Source organism: Arachis ipaensis, chromosome B01, assembly GCF_000816755.2.
Source record: "Arachis ipaensis cultivar K30076 chromosome B01, Araip1.1, whole genome shotgun sequence".
Taxonomy (NCBI): Eukaryota; Viridiplantae; Streptophyta; class Magnoliopsida; order Fabales; family Fabaceae; genus Arachis; species Arachis ipaensis.
The window spans coordinates 130,598,104-130,605,008 of record NC_029785.2 but is presented as its reverse complement, the minus strand read 5'-3'; positions in this window follow the sequence as shown (position 1 = coordinate 130,605,008).

The window sequence follows — 6,905 nt, the reverse complement described above, 5'->3', positions numbered from 1 at the left end:
TAAGTGTCCAAATTTAAAAATCTCAAAAATTAATTTAGATAAATACTCATAAATTTATTTAACTAGTATTTTTACTCGTAATAATATTACGAAAATATAATTTTTTTAAAATTATGGTCCACTTTATTCTGACAGTATAGATTAAATTATGCATTGTACAAAAAATTTATAAAATTAAACTACTTTTACAAAAAAAAAAAGTCGTAGATTGACAAAAGTCTCTGACTAAGAAGACCAAGGTATCTGTAGATAAAAAATCAAATAATAAAATTTTTAGTTATTATTTTTATATGAAAATATAACAGCCCAGATCACCCGCTAGCATGATATTGTTCGCTTTGGCACACAAGGCCTCACGGTTTTGCCTTTGACGATAGGGATGATAGCCGAAGCCCCCCACACTCACTCGTCAAAACGCATCATGCTAGGGAGAGGTATCCACACCCTTATAAGGCATGCTTTGTTCCCCTCCCCAACCGATGTGGGCCTTACAATCCACTCCCTAAGGGAGTCCAGCGCCCTCGCTGGCACATCGATCCGGGTTCTGGCTCTGATACCATAATGTAGCACCCTAACTACCAAAGTTAACGCTTCCGGCTGCGCGACTCTGATAGTTCGGACATTACAACGACTTTTATACTATCTAATACTAAAATATGAGCCTGTTTAAAACTTTAAACCGCAAAACCGCTCCCAAAAATACTTTTGCTATACAACGTACATCCATACATACCATACAATAGGGGTGCACATGGGCCGGGTGAAGCCGGGTTTGATGTGACCCAGACCCGACCCGAAATATACACAGGGTCTATTTATTAGACCCGAACCCGGCCCTAGACCCGATGAAACCAATACACTTTCGGGCCACAATTATACCGGGTGAAAACCGGGTAAAAACCGGGTGAAAACCGGGTCATTAACATTACATTATGTTGATACCTTCTTGTAAGCTAGCATGTAAAAATATCCAAATTTTTAAGACTCCAACCATTAGTTAACATAGTAAAATTCACTTAAAAAAATATAACAAGAACCAACCCTTCTTCAAAATTAAAGCATAATCACAATCAATATTAAAGCATGACCACAATCAATACTAATATTGTCTAATAATACCAAATATTTAAACCAATACAAATAACACAATCTTATGTATTAGTCTAAAGTCTTATGCATTCTAAACATAAAACATTAACTTATAGTCTTATAATGACTAATAACACAAAATATTAATTGTGTATGATGACCGGGCCACCGGGCCGACTTCGGGTGACCCGAGCTATGGCCCGGACCCGACCCGAAATAATGACCGGGTCTATTTTTGAGACCCGTACCCGACCCTAAACCCGATGAAATCACACCAATTTAGTCCCTAAAGTGTTCGGGACCGAGCCGGGCCTTCGGGCCGGGCCGGGTCTGTGCACCCCTACCATACAACTTACAGAAACTCATAAGAGTACATCCATATATATACATACATGTATATAAATATTATCACAAGCATTAACCAATACAATCCCTATCCCTCTTACAGAATATATCAAGATAAAGGCGAGGGTACAATAAACCATAACTAGAACAATATAGAGCATCTTAACAACAACAAATAAACTCTTCGCAACTTCTGCACCCATATCCTGAAAGGAAAAAAATGTAGGGGGGTGAGAACATCATCCTCGAAAGGGTTCTCAGTAGAAGATTTTTAGGAATTACTGTAATAGGATACATGAAGATAAACCAGGATTGTAAGGCCCACATCGGTTGGGGAGGGGAACGAAGCATGCCTTATAAGGGTGTGTATATCTCTCCCTAGCATGACGCGTTTTGACGAGTGAGTGTGGGGGGCTTTGGCTATCATCCCTATCGTCAAAGGCAAAACCGTGAGGCCTTGTGTGCCAAAGCGGACAATATCGTGCTAGCGGGTGATCTGGGCTATTACAGATGGTATCAGAGCCAGAACCCGGATCGATGTGCCAGCGAGGGCGCTGGACTCCCTTAGGGGGGTGGATTGTAAGGCCCACATCGGTTGGGGAGGGGAACGAAGCATGCCTTATAAGGGTGTGGATACCTCTCCCTAGCATGACGCGTTTTGACGAGTGAGTGTGGGGGCTTTAGCTATCATCCCTATCGTCAAAGGCAAAACCGTGAGGCCTTGTGTGCCAAAGCGGACAATATCGTGCTAGCGGGTGATCTGGGCTGTAACACCCTAACTACCAAAGTTAACGCTTCCGGCTACGCGACTCTAATAGTTCGGACATTACGACGACTTTTATACTATCTAATACTAAAATATGAGCCTGTTTAAAACTTTAAACTTTAAACCGCTCCCAAAAATACTTTTGCTATACAACGTACATCCATACATACCATACAACTTACAGAAACTCATAAAGAGTACATCTATATATATACATACATGTATATAAATATTATCACAAGCATTAACCAATACAATCCCTATCCCTCTTACAGAATATATCAAGATAAAGGCAAGGGTACAATAAACCATAACTAGAACAATACAGAGCATCTCAACAACAACAAATAAACTCTTCGCAACTTCTGCGCCCATATCCTGAAAGGGAAAAAATGTAGGGGGGTGAGAACATCATCCTCGAAAGGGTTCTCAGTAGAAGGTTTTTAGGAATTACTGTAATAGGATACGTGAAGATAAACCGTACAAGTGATTAATAACCGTCTTATGCCTCTTTTCAAAAACAACGAGTTACAATAAAAGAGGAATCAGAAATCTTTTCTGAAAGAAGAACAGTTCAATTCTCAAAAACTCAAAAGCCTTTCAAAACAGTTTATCTATGCTGAAACAAAATAACCTTTCATATTTTATTCCAAACCAGAAATACAAAATCGAAATCAACCATCGGTTCATCTCATTCCAACCACGGCCCTAGGCCCAAACAATCCAACCATCAACCAATCACCACAGTCCAACAGAGTCCCAGTTAGCAAACACAAATAGTAAGATGCAAGCACAAACAAACAGTTATTGCAAGTAGAACAATTAGCAATTAATCACATAGGCAAACCAAGTATAATATGCACACCCAAACAATGTCACATAGATGCGTATAATGCATGCCTGTCCCTAGTGGCTGATGATATCATCTGTCGGTTATATAGCCAACCCGACACGTCCTGGTAGCTAACCATGGACAGAAACACCCATCGCGGAGCAAGTAGGTTTGAGCTACAACCCCATTGCTACTACCCGCTCAACCCAGAGCCAGTGGAATAACCACTACTGCGGCTACTACTCAGGCGGGTGTTTAAAAGCTCAACCTGGAGCGAGTGGAATCACCACTACTACCGCTACTACCCAGGCGTCACAGTCTCTGACCTGGAGCAAGTGGGACGAACCACAACCCTTGCTACTACCCAGGTATCTCAACACATATATTCATTCAATTTAAAATCAATCATCATTGTTATCAAATCTCAAACATTAATCTGGAGCAAGCGGGACGAACCACAACCCTTGCTACTGCCCAAGATCTCAAATCATACATTCATTCAGTTCAGAATCAATATCATACACAGCCATTCCGGCTCATAACAAAATGGCACCTCCACCATTCAACATCATCAAATTCATAAATCGGCATTCAAGCCATAAATCACTTTTCTCAATTCATTTCACTTTGAAATCAAGTTTCAACTTTTTTCAGCCTTGGCTTTAAAGATCTCATTTCTCAAATCATCTCAGGCTCATAAGCCACTTTTACTCAAGGTAAATTCCCCTTTTAAAACCATGCCACTCTCGGCATCCTCTTTTCAAAACTTCTATAACCATGGAAAGTTAAAAATTCATTTTGAAACATTCAAAATCATCCATTCAACAATGGAATTTTATAACAAAAGTTCCTTGGCAGAGTCCCAAGTCTCTAGGGGAGGATAGCATAACTCATTTCGCCAAATTCATTTAAAATCATTAAAACCTTGGCTTTCCGATTTGAGTAATAAAATAGGGTCTAAGCCAAACTGAGTCACGTAATCCTTTACTTCTTTCAAAGCCGTTTCCTTTACTTAGGCAAAACCAGCTTTAACCCCCATGATAAATTCTAAAGCGTTTCAACTGTTCAAAATTGTTTTAGTCTTGCAAAAATTCAGAATTCAAAGAGTACTTAAAACATTTCTCAAAACATTCCAAAATGAAACTTGTCAATAGACATTTGGGTTCTTTCAAAGTCATTGAAAGTCCTCCAATTGAAACCCTCAAGTCAAATTCAAAGGCATTGCCCTTGTCACATTTAAAACAGCTTTAAAACATAAGTTTCATCTGAATAACTTTTTCCTGAAAGAGATACAATGCATTTCTTAAGAAGCAAGACTAAATCACAATTTCCTCTTTAATAATTCATTTCAAAAGAATGAATCATCCTTTTTTTGATAATTCAAATAAAATAGTAGAAGTCTTTAACTCATTATTTTTCCAAACAACATCTCAATAAAGACTCGGATTTTATAGAAATTTCGGCAGCACCTCCCTTAAAACTTGGACTTTGCCACCCGGTTCGGGTCCAAACTAAACCGTCTCACAATTCTTTTCAACAGTCCAAATTTCAAAATCAGTCCAAGGCAAGCCAAAATCCAACAATCATCTCAATTCCATATTTCAAGAAAATCGTTTCATAATCAAATCATTATCAGCCGAATAAACTCATTTCCAAAGCTTTAAAGAAACGGTTCAGTAACAATCATTTATCAAAAACCAGATTATTTAAAGCAAGCCAGGCTGAATTCAAGAGTGGATTCTATTTTTCACATTCTTAATAAAATTAACTCAAATCAATTCTCAACGGGTTAAACTCGATCTCAAAGCTTTAAAAGAATCAACTTGAAAAGCATTTCGTTTCACAAAACCACACAACAATTCAACCAATAGACGTTCATAACCAACCAAGGCAAATCAAGCCATACATAAGGCCGATACAATCACCAAATACACATTCACTCACATCAGTATTCATATGTAATAATTCCAATATATAAAATATAGTTTTTGAAAAGCGCCCCTACCTCAAAACATAAAATCATAGCCCAAACGCGTCACAGAGTCCTTTCCGCCTCGGCCTGAAATCAACAAGCAAAATCCCGGCAACCAAAACCTCGGTTCCAAGCCACTTTCGCAACAGTCTCAACAACTCTAATCGCAACATACAACAACCGAAACTCAATCGTATAGCAATTAACGCCACAAACCTCAGCGTATGATAACAGAACAGTAACTAAAGGGCTTTCAAATCGAAAACGCTTACCGAACCGAAAGAGGAACGGCTGAACCGACACAGCGACGGTCTCTGAACCGGCTCGGCGGCAGCCCGGCAGCCACCTCAAGCGGCAGCGGCGACAAATTTTAATCACGATGACTGAAACCAATAGGCAGTGACCATAGTAACCTCGGAATTCAAAAAGGGCAGAAACCTCAAATAAAACCCTTACCGGTAAACTTTTCCGGCGACGGCAGAAGTAACCAGAAACTCCGGCGGTGGTCCTGGTGGCCTCAAAACTCCGGTGACAGCGGCGACTGGATGCAGCTCCTCCAGCCCGTGTCTTCCTCTCTCCCAGCGGCGCTCAGTCTCAGCCTTCCTCTCTGACGCGACGCGGCGGCGACCGGCTCAGCTCGTGGCTCCACGGCGACTCCCTCTCTCTCCCGTCGTGTCATTTCTCTCTCCTCGGGTTCTCCGACAGCAACGGCGCGAACATCGGCAACAACCGTGGTTGGGAGCAGCTCCTTCAACGGCGAGGAACAAGGACCCAACGGCAACTGCAATCGACGGCCCTTCCCCCCCTCCGCGGCCCTCTTCTCCATCGGTTTCTCTCTTTGTTTCGTGTGGTGTTGGCGGAAGCTCGACGGGACCGCGGCGGCGCGAGATTGGCGGCGGCGATGCGTGGCAGGTTCGGCGGCTTGGTGGGGACACCCAGCTGGCGGCAGTGAGGATGAGCGGCGGTGACCAGCTGAGCGGCGGCTCCCTTACTCTCCTCTGCAGCAACTCAGCCTCTCTCTCTCTCTTTATGCTTTCGTTACTTTCTTTCATGAAAAGGGAAAAAGGAAAATCATGTGCTGCTGCTGCTAGGTTGAGTGAGAAGGAACCGGGTCATGGGTTAGGGTTTTTAAGAAAATTAGGGCTAGGGGCATTTTAGTAATTTCAGATGAAATTGGGAGTAATAATATAGTAATTGAAACCCAAATTAAATCTAACACTAATTGTATATAGAAAATACTATTTGCTCATCAATTTTACAAATTATTTTTCGTAAAATGCCCAAATCAAAATAATTGAAAATAATATAATTAAACCCTTTATTTTCCAAAGTAACAGTATTAATATTTAAAATATTAAGTATTTAATTCAAATCATATAAAAATATTTATTATTTCACAACTACCAACTTTATAATATATTTATAGAAAATAATCCAATAATTATCAAAGGATAATAATCATAACTTATCTCAAATTCAATAAATCAAAACTTGCTTTAATTTTCTTTAATAAAGAAATTTATGAAATTAAAGCTATAGAAACACTGAATTTGAAATTAGCTAATGATAGCCCTTTTTCAAAGGTTTTGGGTCTTACAGAAAAAGTATAATTTTTTTATTAATAAATAATTTTAACATTTGTTGTCTAAAATTTAAAACAATTTAACGTGTATACTTTTACATTTAATTAGGTATTAACTGTTAAGTCTGTTATATAAATACAAACAATTAATTTTTATACTTGCTATTTAAAAATAATATTTTTCTCCCTGTGTATATAAAAATATAATTAGATATTAGGATAAAAAAATTATATTGATAGTTATAAAATTAACTCAAAATTTTTTTTAAAAGAATTGAATCTTAATTCTAACTTTTAATTATAACATTAGTATTCTCTC